The 19,345-nt window shown below is 45.0% G+C and overlaps 1 protein-coding gene across 1 annotated transcript in view; it reads right to left on the bottom strand.

Moving 5' to 3' along the window:
• The window catches only part of NECAB2 (N-terminal EF-hand calcium binding protein 2), a 397,380-nt gene that overhangs the window by 233,799 nt on the left and 144,236 nt on the right, over positions 1-19,345 (bottom strand). The window lies entirely within an intron of this gene.

The raw sequence follows: 19,345 nt of genomic DNA, 5'->3' as shown, positions 1-19,345 counted from the left end.
GCTGATGCCGCTGGATCTGTTTTTTTCTCATAGACTTGTGTTAGTGACGGATGGCCTCACGTTTCATCCGTCGTTCGATGGATCCGCCAAAAATTCTTTGTCTGTCGGATGGAGATGACGGCCAAAGTAACGTTTTTTGTGTACGTTGAAAAAACGGACAGCAACGGATCCGTCGCCGTCCATCGGTTTGTAGAATGGAAGCCTATGGGTGCAGGATCCGTCATAATCCGTCAAATCACGGAATTCGGCACGACGGATTCCATTTGCATGTTTTTTAAACAGCGCATGCTTCAATTTATTATGTAGCCCCCAGCTAGTCGGATCTGTCGAAAAATGGATCCGTCGCATCAGTTTAGCCACAATCTGGCTAACTAGGAATGTTTTTGTTATAATTTTTCACAATAAAAAAAACACACAAATATTCTTGCTACTACTTCTTCATTTTATGAGTGCCGAACTTACCTCTCTATTCTATCTGCGACGGATCCATCGAGGAAATGGATTGTGACTGACGGCAAAAAACTGATGTGTGAAAGGGGCCTTATGCAGGAGCTGTGGGCTTCAAAGTAGTATTTTGAGTGATCGGTGGGGGTCTTGGGACCTAAACCCCTAGCGATCAGCAATACTATCGATCACCTTTTATATAAAAAAATTCTAATAAAAAAATATAGTTACAGTTTAAGTTACTAGTGAACAAATATTATTCTAAAGACTCCCATACCCTTTACATGAAAGTCGTCAGAGTCTACCGATTTCATTGGATAAGTCATAAAGATAATTGTCCATGTCTTATAAAGCTAAGACCTGATGAGAACTGTGCCTATACAAATCAGTGATGATCTGTCTCTATGGCATTTTATTCACCAATTATAATCAACCCTTTACCATCTGGCACTATCTGGACAGGACTGTCACATTTTTTAAATACTTTTTGGAAACAATTTTCTAATATTATGAAAAATCAATGCATGTTCATCTGATTAGGGGAAAACTTCCATGCTCTTGTGATTGGAGGGTAAAAGTGCTTCAATAAGGAAGAGATTAAAAAGAATGTGCCATTAATGGCAAGTAAAAGAGCAAATGATAAGATGGCTCTCCAGTGTATAATGCAATGGGTGTTTTAGAAAATGCATTTAAGACCCTTTATATCCACGAAACAGTAAGAGTACAAAGAAATCATTGAGCTCTTAAGTATCAAGGATCTATTCGCTATAAGAGCAATAATCACAATCACCATCTGTGAATAAAGATTCTCCCAATCTTTAGATCCAACAGTAATCACAATCATCATCTTGTATAGAATACTAGGGAATAAAATAATGAGCAAAATGATTCAGAATACACAATCTGGTCCGGAAGACTGAAAACTATATATCAACCATGAAAATAATCACTAGTCAAAGCCCAGTGGTTCTTATATAGTCATGCAGGACAAGATAATTATGTCAGTTAAGAACCTAATTTTAGGTTATTTGTACTATTACTGTATAGAAAGATGCACAGGTAACACAATAACCTGAATGAATATTTTCCAGAACATCCGCCTTCATACGTCTTCTCTATTCTTCAGCACAAAGACAGACCGGAGTGACCACTAGCCTGACTGACATCTATCAAGCACAACATTCCTATAATTCACATGATTGCATATGATGAGGTGATGGTAAGTCAACAGGTATTAAAGTACCAGACATATGCAGGAACTTTCCAAAAAGATCTCTAACACGGTTCATAAAAAGGACCCCCAAGATGCCCCCACTTTTGCTCTCATGTACATTACAAGGTGGCATATAAAACTCCTACCTGTTTGCAGCGGGGAAAGAAAGACTTGGAGCATCCTTTTAGCCATTTTGGACAGTAAAAGAAATGAATCGGGAATTAAAGAGAATGATCGAAACGCCCCTCAAAGTAGAAGAAAAACCACACGCTGTCACTTGTTCAATATAAATAATTTAGGGCTCTCATTTAGGAATCTTCTTGAAGATCGGTAGCCCCATGGAGGGTAATTAACTATGTACATAGTAATAGTGGCCATGTTTCATTTAATTGGATGCACAAAGCTGTGTTTAATCTGCTAGGAAAGGTCAGGGCGCAGATTTATTAGAAATTAATCTATTATGGGTCGTCTTTGACTTCCTACAACGAATAGATAAAATCACTGTGTTACTAATACAGCTCCAAAATTCTATATAAACAAGTTTACTAATAAAGACAATTTCATTCTGCTCTACTTACCAAAAGTTTTCACCTAAAAACCTGAAAATCTGGGTTTGAATACGGCTAACCCAAATATCCTACTCCCCTTCCAAGTTCCAAGCAGGTAGACTGGAAGATTTTAGTTTTGCTTGTACAAAACATCACAATCCATTTTTTGAAGTGTATTCGTGAAAGGATTTTCTGGGATAAAAATATTCATAGTCTCAGCAGGTTATCAAGATCAGGTCAGTGGGGTCAGTCTGACTGCTTCAGGGGCTATTGCAAGGGCGGACATACAGTATTTTTGGTGCAACTTCTACAGCAGCAAACAAGATAATAGTGGTCTGTAACTAATCGGACTCACTATGAGTCAAGAATTAGGGCCTTCAGAGGACTAGGTGATCCCTCCAAGGGGACCATAGTCACAGCTGTCCAAAGATGGGGGTATCAGTTGATGGGGGTATCAGTTGATGGGGGTATCAGTTGATGGGGGTATCAGTTGAGGTATTGTTTATCTAAAGAGTATAGTTCTCCAGGTCCAATCTTTTGTTAAAAAATCAGACTAATGTCAGCTGAGCTTACCATTGTTAACGGGATCAGACGACATTCTAATGTGTCTGGGGTCCTCTGGACCATCCCATGACAGATGGTGTTGGGGGAGCGAAAGATGTGGCGCATTAGATTTTGATAGCCAATCTATTTGTTCTCTGAGACAGGAGACACTGTCAGCAGAGTTTGCTCTGTAAGGCTAGGTTCACACACTGCGTTTTTTTGACGCTGCGTTTTTGTGCGGTTTTTGCGGCAAAAAACGCACAAAAACGCACCCGCGGCAAAAAACGGTTGGGATTGTACATTATGATATTCTATTGTACTAAAAATGGTCTCTATACTGTTGTTGCAAGGGGACCTTCTTCTGCCTGTGTTCGCCCTGAACTCATAGGTATTCCAGTATTCCAGAGCCTCTGTAATGTTTGCCCTGCCTTGTATAGTGTACACTCACTATTGGCTGTGCTTAAAATATACATGACAGAGGAAAGCGGATTTATGCCGCGCTAAAAACCACTAATGCCGGTGTGTTTAAAAAGTTTTTTCTTTTATTTTACAGTCCAACACGTTTCAGAGACATTGTTCGTCTCCTTCAGGAAAAAAAGAAATAACCTGAAGGAGACGGACAATGTCTCTGAAACGCGTTGGACTGTAAAATAAAAGAAAAAACTTTTTAAATACACCGGCATTAGTGGTTTTTAGTGCAGCATAAACCCGCTTTCCTCTCTCATCTATATTTTACCACGTTACCGACAGGGCCGCTGCTGAACCACGCGGACACTCACATATGCGCATAAGGGGTTGTGACTGGCACAACCACACCAGGTGAGTGTACCTCTCTTTATACTACCAACCATCATATCGGGTAAGACCCTATTGCGCCTTTTTGTTCCCATCTCCAGCAGTTATTGGCTGTGCTTGGTATTGTAGTGTTGTCCCATTGTATGGAATTGAACAAATGTGCAACATGCAGCACAACGTCTACTGTTAGATGTCAACTACATAGTTACCTACAACAGAGGGCATCAACCCAACTGCCCAATAAGTAGACGCTTGGCCTATTGCCTTAAACCTGACTGTTCTGGTACCATAAAAAGCATTGTGTAAATTTTCCAAAATACTGTATATTTATCTCTTTGAATTCAATTTCCCTTTGAATATTAAAGCTACATCTACATGCTGATTTTCTCAGATGAATCGTTCAGCAATGTGCTGCTCTCTAAACATAAATTGACAGTCTGCTTTCCTGTGGCATAACCTGCAGATGGCGGTTCCTCCTTCACCCTGGTCTACAATTGATGGCCACATATTTTCCGCTCTTCTTTAGGAGTAGTTTTTTTTAACAAAAGATTGGACCTGGAGAACTATACTCTTTAGATAAACAATACCTCAACTGATACCCCCATCAACTGATACCCCCATCAACTGATACCCCCATCTTTGGACGGCTGTGACTATGGTCCCCTTGGAGGGATCCCCTAGTCCTCTGAAGGCACTCATTCTTGACTCATAGTGAGTCCGATTAGTTACAGACCACTATTATCTTTTTGAGGTTTATGAACTGACCACAACAAATATAACTTGTCCCTTTTTTTTTTTTTTTTTTTTTTTAACTCCAATGTATCATTGTAGACCATATTTGTGACTACAAATTTTCCTACCCTCATCAAGGAGTTCTGCTCAGTATATAGTTATATAGTTTATATATTTGAAAAATGACAAATATCCACCATATTCACCTGAGGGATGAATAAAGACAATTGAAAAGGATATTTGAACAACCACAATGCATGATCCAGTCTAATACGAAAGAGCTAAGCTTCCTCTCCTGATCCTAACTGTTGACCCGCTGGATCAAACATTCAATACAAAATATACATATTTTTATCTAAAAAAGCATCTCGGCCTTTTTTTAAAACAAATAATTGGTTCCTGCTGTGACCAGCACTTAAGGTGAACTATTCCACAGATTAATAGTTCTTAAGGTAAAAAAGTCTTGTCTCCTCTGCAAATTGAACCTTTCTTTCTTAGATGGAATTCCCCTTTGTCTTTTGAGGAAATTTACCATGAAACAGATTTTGACCATACCTTTTATGTATTATGTACAGTATGTAGATTTACAAGCCGACCATGTTTACCTATTTGTAACAAGTGTTCATTCTTAAAAAGAGTAAGGCTATGTGCACACAGTGCGTTTTTCTCGGCGTTTTTGCGCGTTTTTCGGGTGCGTTTTTGGCCTCAAAACTGCATGACTTTGCTTCCCCAGCAAAGTCTATGAGTTTTCATTTTTGCTGTCCCCACACAGCGTTTTTTTTCAGCTGCGTTTTTGTGGTGACCACAAAAACGCAGCATGTCAATTATTCCCGCGTTTTTCACTGCGCTTTTCATCCATTGAGTTCAATGGGATGTTGAAAGACGCAATGAGAAACGCAAATAGCTGCGTTTTGGTGCGTTTTGGTGCGTTTCTAAGACCAAAAACGCAGCTATAAACGCAGGAGGTGGGTAGCAAAGTGACGTGTACAGGAAGAGGATTCCTTCTGTCAGTATATACAGAAGCGTGAATCCTCCCGGTACCGTCACCGTCGCTTCCATCTCCCGTCCTGGGCATGTATGCTGCCGTGCGGCGCCATGTCTGGGCGGGAGGTGGAAGCGGCTGCGAAAACAAAAGTTAACAGTAGAAAAAAAAAAAAAAAGTTATACTCACCTGTCTGCAGACTCTCGGTGCCATGCCCGCTCCCAGATTCTGTCACGGTATCGCCGCTCCGGCTGTGTGCAGTCTCCCCAGGTGCGTATGCCTGCAGGATGAAGGACCTGGCGATGGATCACCTGATGCAGTCACCTGACGCATCAGGTGATCGTAAGTATCGCGGTGACGCGGGCGCCCGGCCGGTATCAGCGGATTCGTCAGGAGACTTCATCCCTGATTACCGGCAGCTGCTGCAGCGATCGGACGGGATCAGACTCCCGCCCCATCGCTACAGGAGCTGCCGGTAATCAGCACATAAGTGAGTATTATTTTTTTTTTTTTTGCACTGATGCATCTGCTGATTGTATAAATGGCTTTTATACAATCAGCTGATGTGTGATGGGATTCAGGCACTTGATCCTGACACATCATCTGATCGCTTTGCCTTCCAGCAAACCGATCAGATGATATTGGATCCAGATTGGACGGCGCGGGACCCTGACCCAGGATTACTGCGGAGGGGGGTTTATTTCAATAAAGATGGAGTCACTAATTGTGTTGTGTTTTATTTCTAATAAAAATATTTTTCTGTGTGTTGTGTTTTTTTTTTTATCATTACTAGAAATTCATGGTGGCCATGTCTAATATTGGCGTGACACCATGAATTTCGGGCTTAGGGCTAGCTGATAATATACAGCTAGCCCTAACTCCATTATTACCCAGCTAGCGACCCGGCATCAGGGCAGCTAGAAGAGTTGGATACAGCGCCAGAAGATGGCGCTTCTATGAAAGCGCCATTTTCTGGGGTGGCTGCGGGACTGCAATTCACAGCGGGGGTGCCCAGAAAGCTTGGGCACCCTGCACTGTGGATTCCAATCCCCAGCTGCCTAGTTGTACCCGGCTGGACTCAAAAATTGGGCGAAGCTCACGTCATTTTTTTTTTAAATTATTTCATGAAATTCATGAAATAATTTAAAAAAAAAGGGCTTCCCTATATTTTTGGTTCCCAGCCGGGTACAAATAGGCAGCTGGGGGTTGGGGGCAGCCCGTACCTGCCTGCTGTACACGGCTAGCATACAAAAATATGGCGAAGCCCACGTCATTTTTTTTGTTTGGGGGGGCAAAGAAATCCTGCATACAGTCCTGGAAGGAGGATGCTGAGCCTAGTAGTTCGACAGCTGCTGTCTGCTCTCCTGCATACACTATTGGATGCAGCATGCTGAGCCTTGTAGTTCTGCAGCTGTCTTCTCTTCTGCATACACTAGTGGAGAATGAAGAACACATTGAAGAAGGAAATGACATCAGACCTTTTTTTTTTGTTCACTGATAAAAAACGCATAAGGACGCAGTGAGCAAAAACGCAGCAAAACGCAGCAAAAAAACGCACCAAATCGCGGCAAAACGCGTGCGTTTTTTGCTGCGTTTTTTCGACGCAGGTGCGTTTTTGTGCGTTTTTAGCGGCCAAAAACGCACAAAAACGCAGCGTCAAAAAAACGCACTGTGTGCACATAGCCTAAAAACAAAAAATAATGACATTTAAGAGGTTTCAGTGAGTAGCACCACAGCCTATTTAATAAACTGATGGGCAAGGGTATAGATAATAGAGGCCCCTGTAGAAATCAGACTAATGTCAGCTGAGCTTACCATTGTTAACGGGATCAGACGACAGTCTAATGTGTATGGGGTCCTCTGGACCATCCCATGACAGATGGTGTTGGGGGAGAGAAAGATGTGGCGCATTAGATTTTGATAGCCAATCTATTTGTTCTCTGAGACAGGAGACACTGTCAGCAGAGTTTGCTCTGTAAGGCTAGGTTCACACACTGCGTTTTTTTGACGCTGCGTTTTTTGCGGCAAAAAACGCACAAAAACGCACCCGCGGCAAAAAACGGTTGGGATTGTACATTATGATATTCTATTGTGCTAAAAATGGTCTCTATACTGTTGTTATACTGTTTGCTCTGAAATAGATAACAAAGGATTGCCAAGCATACCTGTGTACAGGGGAGACAGGAAAGTAGACTGTTCAGCTAACAACTTTCCATTGTGCATGGGGCTGCTTTCATCAGGTCTATCCTAGGGATAGGAACCTGCCAAATCCGTGTAATATAAAGCATGTCTGCAGTGTTGAGGAAAAGTTATGCTTGGCCATGGAGAACAAAAAAAGAAAAAGTTCAACATATATTAAATGTTTCCTCAAAGTTAGTTTGACAGGCTAACTAGAAGATAAATGATATCTACAGTTTAAAGGCCCTTTCAATGAGGTGTTCTACTTCATGGTTCTGTAAGAGTACGTCTTGTGGAAGGAGCAGGATTGGAGAAGGTCATAGGACCTAAATGTGGTCTTTTCAGTTGGTATACCATACTATGGGCTCACCATTCTTTATTTCCCATGAACAAAGTTAATCTCAAAGTTCATTTTAATTAATAGATCTTGGGATAATAATAATTTTCACGTTTAAAGGTCTTTAAAAAAAAATGTTCCTGTGCTGTGATGATCTATGCATGTGCCCCTGCTGTGTACTGTGCAATGGCCGTGTCTGACCGTACAGGGACATGGTCATTACACAATACACAGCAGGGGCACATGCATAGATCATCACAGCACAGGAACATTTTTGGGCCGGGGAGGACTCAAAAGACTATAAAGATATTACAGCACAAAATCATAGATGATTCTTTTTGTGAGGTAAAACATTTCCCATAGATTGTCATAAACTGTAAGCTTGCGAGCACAGTTGAATCGTATTACTCTGTAATGTCTCATACTGTTTGTACATGTCCCCACTGAATTGTAAAATGCTAAAGAATAAGTTGGCACTTTATAAATAAAAAAATATTATTATTTTCCTGCATGTTTTAAAAAAATATTTTACCTCATAGAAAGAATTATTAGCGATCCCGTGTTGTAACAGTTGTATACTTTTCACTTCCTTCCCGGCCCAGAAGCTGTGAATAGACCATGTCACTGTACAGTCAGACACTGCCATTACACAGTACAGAGCAGGGGCACATATATAAAATTCTCTCAGGACAGAAACTTTTTTTTTTTTTTTAAAACATCTCATTGTACAATCTGTTATTATTATTACAAGATCTATTGATTAAAATGAACTTTGTGGGAAAACCCCTTTAAAGCTATATAGACTTCATCAGTGCAGATAAAAGAAGATTCTTTTGAATCCCTTTGGGGGCTGGAACAAGGCTGCTGACTCAGTATAGGCCTGATTGCTTAATGCTTATTTACTGTTCAGTCAGCAGTTCGTTTGATTTACATTTATTACATAAACCAATCCTTCTGCAGGAATTAAAGCATTTCAGAATTTATGGCTTCTTGTCTCGTTCTTTATTTTCCTCTCGTTCAAGAACCAGCTCTGTAATTCTTTCCCATTCACTGAAGCAACAGTCACAACGAGACATCGAACACTTTTCCCAAACAATGACATAACATCCCCATCTCTGTTTCCAAGCGTAAAACAGTAATTTTTATTCCAGACACCTGGATGACCAGTGAATTTCAGTATGTATCTTTAGGGTTAGGGACTGGTGATGGGTGGACTCGAAGATTCTCGGGATTGGCGTGTCCAACCAAGTTTAAAATAAACCTGGTTCGGGCCTGGAATTGATCCCTGATATCTGGCTGGACGTCGGTCCCCATAAAAGTCTATGGGGACCCGAATCAGGTGTTTAAAAAGGGTTGTAGAAGGGATAGGGGGAATGGAGAAAGCGCTTTATACTTACCACTCATTTGAAAAAAATGGAGAGCGGTCCCCCCCAATTTTGATACCCAGCCATGATAAATCCGACAACTGGAGGCTGATATTCTCAGGCTGGGGAAACCCATGATTATTAGGCCCCCAGCCTAAAAATAGCACCTTGCAGCCGAGGATTGTTGCATCCATTAGAAGCGACAATCCTGGAACTTACCAGGCTTATCTCGATTGCCCTGGTGGGGTGGCAGTCTGGGTAATAAGGGGTTAATGACAGCTCACAGCTGCTACTAAGCCTTAGATTAGTAATGGGAGGCATCTATGAGATCCCCTTTACTAATCTGTAAGTGAAAAGAAATAAAGACAGACACTGGAAAATAAACCTTTATTTGAAATAAAATACAAACATACCCATTCACCCCTTTATTAACTCCCAAAATACTCAGGTCTAACGTAATCCTCACGAGGTTCCATGATTATTCCAGCTCTGCTACATCTGAAGAAACCATGCACGGGAACAGAACATGTCCTCCCGCTGTAGGCTTCAGGCAGAGAACGACTGAGACGCAATGATGAGCAGTAAAGTCACTCAGGTTATTTGCGATCACAGCTGGAGGTTCCGACAAATCTCTACCTGTGACCGCAGGAAACCTGACCTCACTGAACTGAGTGACCTCACCTCAGGTGAGGCCATGGTGTTCACAGACCTGCATATCCTGGCAGAAAATCTTGTTTTTTGCCAAGAGATGCAGATTTGGTGCTGAAATTTCTATGTCATATTCCTGACGATATTGAAGTGGAGTCTTCTTTGCCTTTATTAAGTGCACAAGTCCAGACTTATGTAACATGCATTGCACAGTGCTTGTATCGATACCTGTGACCTCCCTATCATGAAGCATGAGTCACCTCTACTGCCGTGTTTCTTGTGCCAAAACTGATATATTTTATGATGAGCCGACTTGTTGACTTCAATATTTTGCCTGGATATCCACCTCTTGGCTTAAAATAGATGGATGGACTTCATTTCGTATTCTTCCAACTGTTAAGGAATTCATATGATGCAGTCTGACAATTTTCTTGGCCAAGAGACCATCGATGAAATAAAAGATTTTTTGCTCGTCAGTGTATGTACAGCCGATATTTGGCCGTTATTTTTGAGCCATCTGTGAAACGTGTCTTTTATATTAAAAAGTAACAAAAAAAGGATACTAAAATAAAGACTATTTTTTGTCTTTCCCAAGGACATAAAGATTAGTTTCTTAAAAAAGGCATATGACTAAATAGAACCAGAATCTTTACATACGATGGATTACTGTGTGTGGTTTGGGATGACACTATATCGTCCTATGTCTTTTCAATTAACAGGTATACACTGATTTGATATAAATTGGAGACGAATAAAAACTGGAAACCCTCAGGCCACGTGCACACGTTGACTATTTGGTTGCTTGCAAAGCATTAAAGCATTCTAAAAAAAATTATTCACCGTTCCCTAACAAGTGGTGCTTCACGTCAGCATCAGCTGGATATACCCATTTTCTTTATCACTTAATTTTTTCCTAGATGTCTCCAGCTGCTACTCTTCTTCCCATGCCTAGTGAAAAAAATGATGACATGTTGAATGAATTGCAGTTAGGATATTCTTAGAATTTGATCCATAATGCTAAATTTACGCAGCACTCTCAATTGGCAGCTGAACAAGGTGGCTGATCATGCAGCGTCCAGAACAGGTGGGGGACCTGTCACCACGCTCATTCATATTGAAAAAGATTTTCACACCATACAAGATTCAGGAAATCCATACTTCCTGAGATTTATATAGTTGTTTGTTATTTCTGGGTGATATACAATTATATATATATATATATATATATATATATATATATATAATATATATATATATATATATATATACACAGTGCCTACAAGTGGTATTCAACCCCCTACAGATTTAGTAGGTTTGATAAGATGCAAATAAGTTAGAGGCTGCAAACTTCAAACAAGAGCAGGATTTATTAACAGATGCATAAATCTTACAAACCAACAAGTTATGTTGCTCAGTTAAATTTTAATAAATTTTCAACATAAAAGTGTGGGTCAATTATTATTCAACCCCTAGGTTTAATATTTTATGGAATAACCCTTGTTTGCAATTACAGCTAATAATCGTCTTTTATAAGACCTGATCAGGCCGGCACAGGTCTCTGGAGTTATCTTGGCCCACTCCTCCATGCAGATCTTCTCCAAGTTATCTAGGTTCTTTGGGTGTCTCATGTGGACTTTAATCTTGAGCTCCTTCCACAAGTTTTCTATTGGGTTAAGGTCAGGAGACTGACTAGGCCACTGCAACACCTTGATTTTTTCCCTCTTGAACCAGGCCTTGGTTTTCCTGGCTGTGTGCTTTGGGTCGTTGTCTTGTTGGAAGATGATGCTATCCATCTTCCCATGGATGCGGACCAGATGGCCAGGCCCCTTGGCTGAGAAACAGCCCCACAGCATGATGCTGCCACCACCATGCTTGACTGTAGGGATGGTATTCTTGGGGTCGTATGCAGTGCCATCCAGTCTCCAAACGTCGTGTGTGGTTGGCACCAAAGATCTCGATCTTGGTCTCATCAGACCAGAGAACCTTGAACCAGTCTGTCTCAGAGTCCTACAAGTGATCATGAGCAAACTGCAGACGAGCCTTGACATGACGCTTTGAAAGTAAAGGTACCTTACGGGCTCGTCTGGAACGGAGACCATTGCGGTGGAGTACGTTACTTATGGTATTGACTGAAACCAATGTCCCCACTGCCGTGAGATCTTCCCGGAGCTTCTTCCTTGTTGTCCTTGGGTTAGCCTTGACTCTTGGGACAAGCCTGGCCTCGGCATGGGTGGAAACTTTCAAAGGCTGTCCAGGCCGTGAAAGGCTAACAGTAGTTCCATAAGCCTTCCACTTCCAGATGATGCTCCCAACAGTGGAGACAGGTAGGCCCAACTCCTTGGAAAGGGTTTTGTACCCCTTGCCAGCCTTGTGACCCTCCACGATCTTGTCTCTGATGGCCTTGGAATGCTCCTTTGTCTTTCCCATGTTGACCAAGTATGAGTGCTGTTCACAAGTTTGGGGAGGGTCTTAATTAGTCAGAAAAGGCTGGAAAAAGAGATAATCCAAACATGTGAAGCTCATTGTTCTTTGTGCCTGAAATACTTCTTAATACTTTAGGGGAACCAAACAGAATTCTTGTGGTTTGAGGGGTTGAATAATAAATGACCCTCTGAATAAACTTTTCACAATTTAAAAAAAAATAAAAAAAGAAATAAACATTCTTTTTTGCTGCAGTGCATTTCACACTTCCAGGCTGATCTACAGTCCAAATGTCACAATGCCAAGTTAATTCTGAATGTGTAAACCTGCTAAATATGCAGGGGGTTGAATACTACTTGTAGGCACTGTAATATATATATATATATATATATATATATATATATATATATATATATATATATATATATATATATACAGTGCTTTTATTGTAAAAAAAAAATTTGCTGGTACGCATATCTCAGGCGAGGAGCGGGGGGTTGGGGTGCTGTCAGGCGCGCTGCCGGCCAACATTGAGTAGCAGGGCTGCGGTGGGGTGTGCCGGTGCCAGTGGAGAGAGTGGACGATCATGTGAGCACAAGTATGAGATTTGTACACTTCTGGCCCCATTCTGGTTTGATGTGTCCAGCCTCAGTCAGTTCATTGAGCATGTCTGTTCAGCACATGACCACATCTATGTAAATTGCATACTTGCAGCTTTATAACCTTCCACTCTCACCGCCGGCACCAGAGAATCGTGACAGCGTGCAGAGTGCACACTGTGAAAATTCAGAAGTCTGCAGTCACATAGAGTGACTGCAGACTCCTCACAAATTTGGACAACCCCTTTAATGCTCCTAACAACATAAATAAAAACATAGCAACCCTTAACTTGTCAGACGGCACAAGACTTTATTAAAAGAGATTGTCCACTACTTGAACATTAATGACATTTCCATAGGATAGGTCACCAATGTCTGACTGGTCGGGGTCCGGCACCTGGCAACCCCGCCAATTCCCTACACTAGGTGCCGGTGGTGGCAGGTGGCTGGAAGTGCTCAGTTCTGGATCTGCTCTGTCTTCTGATAGTGGCAGCAGTCTCCTATTAAAATCAATGAGGTGGATGTGCAGTACCTGGCCGCAGACACCATCAGAGGACGAAGCAGATCCAGAAATAAGCATTTCCGGACACCTGCACTATAATCAGCTAATCAGTGGGGGTCCCATTGCGCTCACATCAGAAGCAATGCGCAAGTGGGACCAAGGCCTAATGATGGGTCATAGTATCACAAATACACATTTACATTCAGGTACCTTATAGATGATGTTGTCTCTAGTCATTTCTTTCTATTCTTCATCTTGTCCTGACGCCATGATGACTTTTCACATTCACATCTCGTCTCTGCAGATTTCCATCTTCTCCGGTCTTCTGTAACACATCCAGACACGATGCCCCTAAAAATAGCAGAATGATTATAATACTACGACTTAAAAATATCTGCCCTACGCAGTGCCCCAGAATAAATAATGGCCCCAGTATTCTCTGCACAAAATATGACCCCCACTGTCCCTCTTATGGTACATGCCCTCCATATTCCCTCTTTCCAAACTGAGCCTACTGTTTACAGTGTCCTTTACATTGTGTCCCCTTATACTGCACCGTCTTTATACTGTGCCCTCATCACACTCCCCCTCCTTGCTATAACCTCACACTGTCCTTCCATAATGCCCCCTCTCCATACCACCCCCTCCACTATCCAGTCTCTATTCTGTGCCCCTCACATTCTTCTCATCCCTTCCTGTCTCCTCACTACCTCCTGTGTGTCCATATACTTTTCCACCTCCCTCCCCATCCTGCCCACTTGCTCCTCATACCATGTCACTCTTTATTCTGTGTCCTCAAAATTTCTTTCCAGTTCGCTCCACATCCAGTTCACTCCATGAAACCTCATCCTCTCTGTCCCCATGCATCACCCATTATCCTCTCTGTCCCCATGCATGAAACCTCATCCTCGCTCTCCCCATGCATAACCCCTCATCCTCTGTCCCCATGCATGAAACCTCATCCTCTCTCTCCCCATACATCACCCCTCATCATTTCTCTCCCCATGCATGAAACCTCATCCTCGCTCTCCCCATGCATGAAACCTCATCCTCGCTCTCCCCATGCATGAAACCTCATCCTCGCTCTCCCCATGCATGAAACCTCATCCTCTCTCTCCCCATGCATGAAACCTCATCCTCTCTCTCCCCATACATGAAACCTCATCCTCTCTCTCCCCATGCATTACCCCTCATCCTCTGTCCCCATGCATGAAACCTCATCCTCTCTCTCCCCATGCATCCCCCCTCATCATTTCTCTCCCCATGCATGAAACCTCATCCTCTCTCTCCCCATACATCCCCCCTCATCCTCTGTCCCCATGCATCACCCTTCATCTTCTGTCCCCATGTATCACCCCCTCATCCTCTGTTCCCATGCATCACCCCTCATGCTCTGCCCCATGCATCACCCATTATCCTCTCTGTCCCCATGCATGAAACCTCATCCTCTGTCCCCATGCATGAACCCTCATCCTCTGTCCCCATGCATGAAACCTCATCCTCTCTCTCCCCATACATAACCCCTCATCCACTCTCCCCATGCATGAAACCTCATCCTGTCTCTCCCCATACATCACCCCTCATCATTTCTCTCCCCATGCATGAAACCTCATCCTCTCTCTCCCCATACATCCCCCCTCATCCTCTGTCCCCATGCATCACCCCTCATCCTCTCTGTCCCCATGCATCACCCTTCATCTTCTGTCCCCATGCATCACCCTCTCATCCTCTGTCCCCATGCATCATCCCCTCATCCTCTGCCCCATGCATCACCCCTTATCCTCTCTGTCCACATGCATGAAACCTCATCCTCTGTCCCCATGCATGAACCCTCATCCTCTGTCCCCATGCATGAAACCTCATCTTCTCTCTCCCCATACATCACTCCTCATCATTTCTCTTCCCATGCATGAAACCTCATCCTCTCTCTCCCCATACTCTGTCTACAGCTAGTTCCCTCCCCCATCCATACTGTGTATATACATATTGCCCCCACCCTGTCCCCCCCATAGTGTGTGCACAGATGATTCCCTCCCCCACCTTCTGTCCCCCCCATAGTGTGTCCACAAATAGTTCCCTCCCCCCCACTCTCCCTCATACTGTTTCATAAATACTCCCCTCTTACCCCATAATGTTTCTCCGTCTGTGTCTTCTTCAGCTCCACAGTGGAGCACTTCTCCGCATTTCTCTGCCGCTTCTGCGCTGCGGCGCTGGCTTCCGAGTCAGCAGTCTGATCAGCTGACCTAATCACATGACAGCAGTCGCGCTGACCCGGAAGTCAGCGACGGCGTCACCGCTTCAATTGCCCTCACGTCTGACAGATACCAGGACAATTGAGCAGTGGGAGCGGCTCCCACCCGGCAGACTTTCCACACTGCCGCATCAGGCAGCCTGACAGCGCCCCCTGGAGACGCCTCTGGCTTGCGCCTTCGCTCCACATGGCTAATTTGTATACTTTACAAATTAGCCATGTGGACAGAGCCAGAGGCGCTCTTCAGATTTTCCAGTACGCCGTACCGGCGTGTAGCACCGCAAAAAAAGCACTATATATATATATATATATATATATATATATATATATATATTGTGAGGTAGCGTGGTCGGCTGCGCAGCAGAAGACACGGGATCCAGGCACCAAGGGTCACAGGACAAGGTTTAATATCCAAACAAAAGTCCACAACAGTACACATGTGCCTCTCCGGCAGAGAACTCAGGGAGTTGTGTTCACTCCCTCACACCCGGCACACCCGCCCTTGTTCCTGTTTCCTTTTAACCCTTCCTTCAGCCTGTAGGGAAACAGCATTAACCCTGGAGTGGAGTTACTTTCTATCATGGAGTGAGCACAACCGGGGCGAGACATACCGGCCGTCATAGATAACCCCGGTCACATTCTCACATACCCCCCCCCTCAGTTCAAGCGTGCGGGGTTGAACTCCCGCCATCAAACACGGGCCGCGGGACAAGGCATCGGCGTTGCCCTGCAACCTACCGGCCCGGTGTTCAACCGTAAACCGGAAGTTCTGCAGAGAAAGGAACCACCGGGTAACCCGGGCATTCCGTTCCTTGGCGGACCTCATCCAGACCAGCGGAGAGTGATCAGTCACAAAGCGAAACTGCCGTCCCAGCAGGTAATAGCGTAGGGACTCCAAGGCCCACTTGATCGCCAGGCACTCCTTCTCCACTACGCTATAATTCCGCTCGGGAGGGGTGAGCTTCCTACTTAAGAAGGTGACGGGGTGTTCCTCCCCCTGAACTACCTGAGACAGCACTGCACCCAGGCCGACCTCCGAGGCGTCAGTCTGTACTATGAACTCCTTCCGGAAATCAGGGTTGACAAGAACGGGCTGTCCGCACAGGACCCCCTTCAGGGCCCGGAAGGAGTCCTCGGCCTGCGGAGTCCAGCGCACCATGACGGACTTCTTGCCTTTGAGAAGGTCCGTCAAGGGGGCTGATAGTCCCGCAAAATCTTTTACAAACCTCCTGTAATACCCCACGATACCCAGGAAGGCCCTAACCTGCTTCGTGGTCAGGGGTCTAGGCCACTTCTAGATCGCCTCAACTTTGTTAATTTGGGGCTTAATCACTCCTTGGCCTATTACGTAGCCCAAGTAGCGGGCTTCCGTGAGCCCCAACACACATTTCTTGGGATTGGCTGTCAATCCGGCTGTTCGGAGCGCGTTCACCACCGCTTGTACCTGTTCCAAGTGGGTCTGCCACTCAGAGCTGTAAATAATGATGTCATCAAGGTACGCTGATGCATACGCCTGGTGGGGTTCCAGCACCAAGTCCATCAACCTCTGGAACGTGGCCGGAGCGCCATGTAACCCAAAAGGCAAGACTACATAGTGGAAGAGACCCTCCGGCGTAACAAAAGCGGTTTTCTCCTTGGCGGACTCCGTCAGTGGCACCTGCCAGTACCCCTTGGTCAGGTCGAGCGTGGTGAAATATCGCGCCTGTCCCAGCCTATCAATCAGCTCATCCACCCGGGGCATGGGGTAGAGATCGAACTTGGATATTTCGTTCAATCTCCTAAAGTCATTGCAGAACCTTAAGGAGCCATCGGGTTTTGGTATTAGGACAATGGGACTAGCCCATTCACTCCGGGATTTTTCGATGACCCCCAGGCGTAGCATTGTCTTCACTTCCTCTGATATGGCTTGTCTTCGAGCCTCCGGCACCCGGTATGACTTCAGGCGTACCTTCAGGTGAGGCTCGGTGACAATGTCATGTCATATCAGACTGGTCCTACCAGGCAGCTCGGAGAAGACATCGGGGTTCTGCTGAACCAGCCGTCTGGCCTCTCGCCTCTGTGTCTTGGTGAGGGCTTCTCCAATCCTTACTTCCAGTTCGTCCTCTCCGGAGGTCGCTGGAGCCGGATGTGAACGACCCAAAGAGGAGGGAGATGGGGAAAAAACAACCATCAGGCTTTCCCGTTCCTGGCAAGGTTTTAATAGGTTGATTTGGTATATTTGTTCAGGTTTCCGCCTACCGGGCTGCAATATCTTATAGTTGACCACCCCGACTCTTTCCTTTATCTCGTAGGGGCCTTGCCACTGAGCCAGGAATCTACTCTCCGCCGTGGGGATTAAAACCAACACCCGATCCCCGGGTTTAAAGGTCCGCACGGTGGCTTGTCTATTGTAGCGGCCGCTTTGCGCGGCCTGAGCCTCCTGTAAATGCTCCTTCACAATTGGCATGACCGCGCTTATGCGGTTCTGCATTCCTAAAATGTGTTCAATCACACTTTTATGGGGGGTGGGCTCTTGCTCCCACGTTTCCTTTGCCAGGTCAAACAATCCCCGGGGATGTCGCCCGTATAACAATTCAAAAGGCGAAAACCCCGTGGATGCCTGTGGCACCTCTCGTATGGCAAACATCAAATAGGGAAGCATCATATCCCAGTCTTTCCCGTCTTTGGACATCACCCTTTTGAGCATGGTTTTCAGGGTTTTATTGAATCGTTCTACTAACCCATCCGTCTGAGAATGATACACAGACGTACGCAACTGCTTGATCTGGAGTAGCCGGCATAGCTCTTTGGTCACTTTAGACATGAATGGGGTCCCCTGATCCGTAAGGATCTCCTTGGGCAACCCCACCCGGCAGAACACAGCAAACAACTCCCGAGCTATAAGCTTCGCCGCAGTATGTCTGAGAGGTATCGCCTCTGGATACCGGGTGGCATAGTCAACGATCACTAGGATGTGTTGGTGCCCTCGAGCGGACTTTACGAGGGGCCCCACCAGATCCATCCCTATCCGTTCAAAAGGGACTTCTATAATGGGTAACGGTACCAGCGGACTGCGAAAGTGGGTCAGGGGTGCGGTAAGCTGACACTCCGGGCAGGTTTCGCAGAACCGTTTTACCTCCCTAAAGACCCCGGGCCAATAGAACCTTTGCAATATTCACTCCTGCGTTTTCTTGACCCCTAGGTGGCCACTCATCAGGTGTTTATGAGCCAAGTCGAGGACCCGCCGGCGATACGGCTGGGGCACCACCAACTGCTCTACCCCGACGCCCCGTATTTCATCTACCCGGTAGAGTAAATCCTGCTTAAGAGCGAAATGGGGGTACCTTACCTGGGCACCGGGCAGCTGTGCCACCCCGTCAACTACTGTCACCCGACTCCGGGCATGTATTAATGTAGGGTCCTGGAGTTGGGCTGTCCCAAACGTATCCGGGGACGCCTCCAACTCCGGGATGGGCTCGACCGTCTCAGCCTCTCCTGCCAATACCTCTAGGGGCGACCTATCGGGTTCACATTCTGTCCCTATCATGGGGACCCCTACGGCAGGCGTCCCGGATTCAGGATTGTAGGGCTCAGGTCCCAGACTGACCAATATCTGAGGGGACTTAGGAGGTCCCTTCCATAAAGTCCAAAAATAGGGCAGATCCCTTCCTAGGATCACGTCATAGGGAAGAGTGTTAATAAGTCCCACCTCATGTTGCACCTGACCGCAAGGTGCTGTGATGGTGACAATCCCCGTGGGATAGTCTCGGCGGTCCCCATGTATGCAAACCACCCCCACGGTACATCCT

This window comes from Anomaloglossus baeobatrachus, chromosome 10 (assembly GCF_048569485.1).
Source record: "Anomaloglossus baeobatrachus isolate aAnoBae1 chromosome 10, aAnoBae1.hap1, whole genome shotgun sequence".
Taxonomy (NCBI): domain Eukaryota; kingdom Metazoa; phylum Chordata; class Amphibia; order Anura; family Aromobatidae; genus Anomaloglossus; species Anomaloglossus baeobatrachus.
This window is presented reverse-complemented; position numbering and strand designations above follow the sequence as displayed.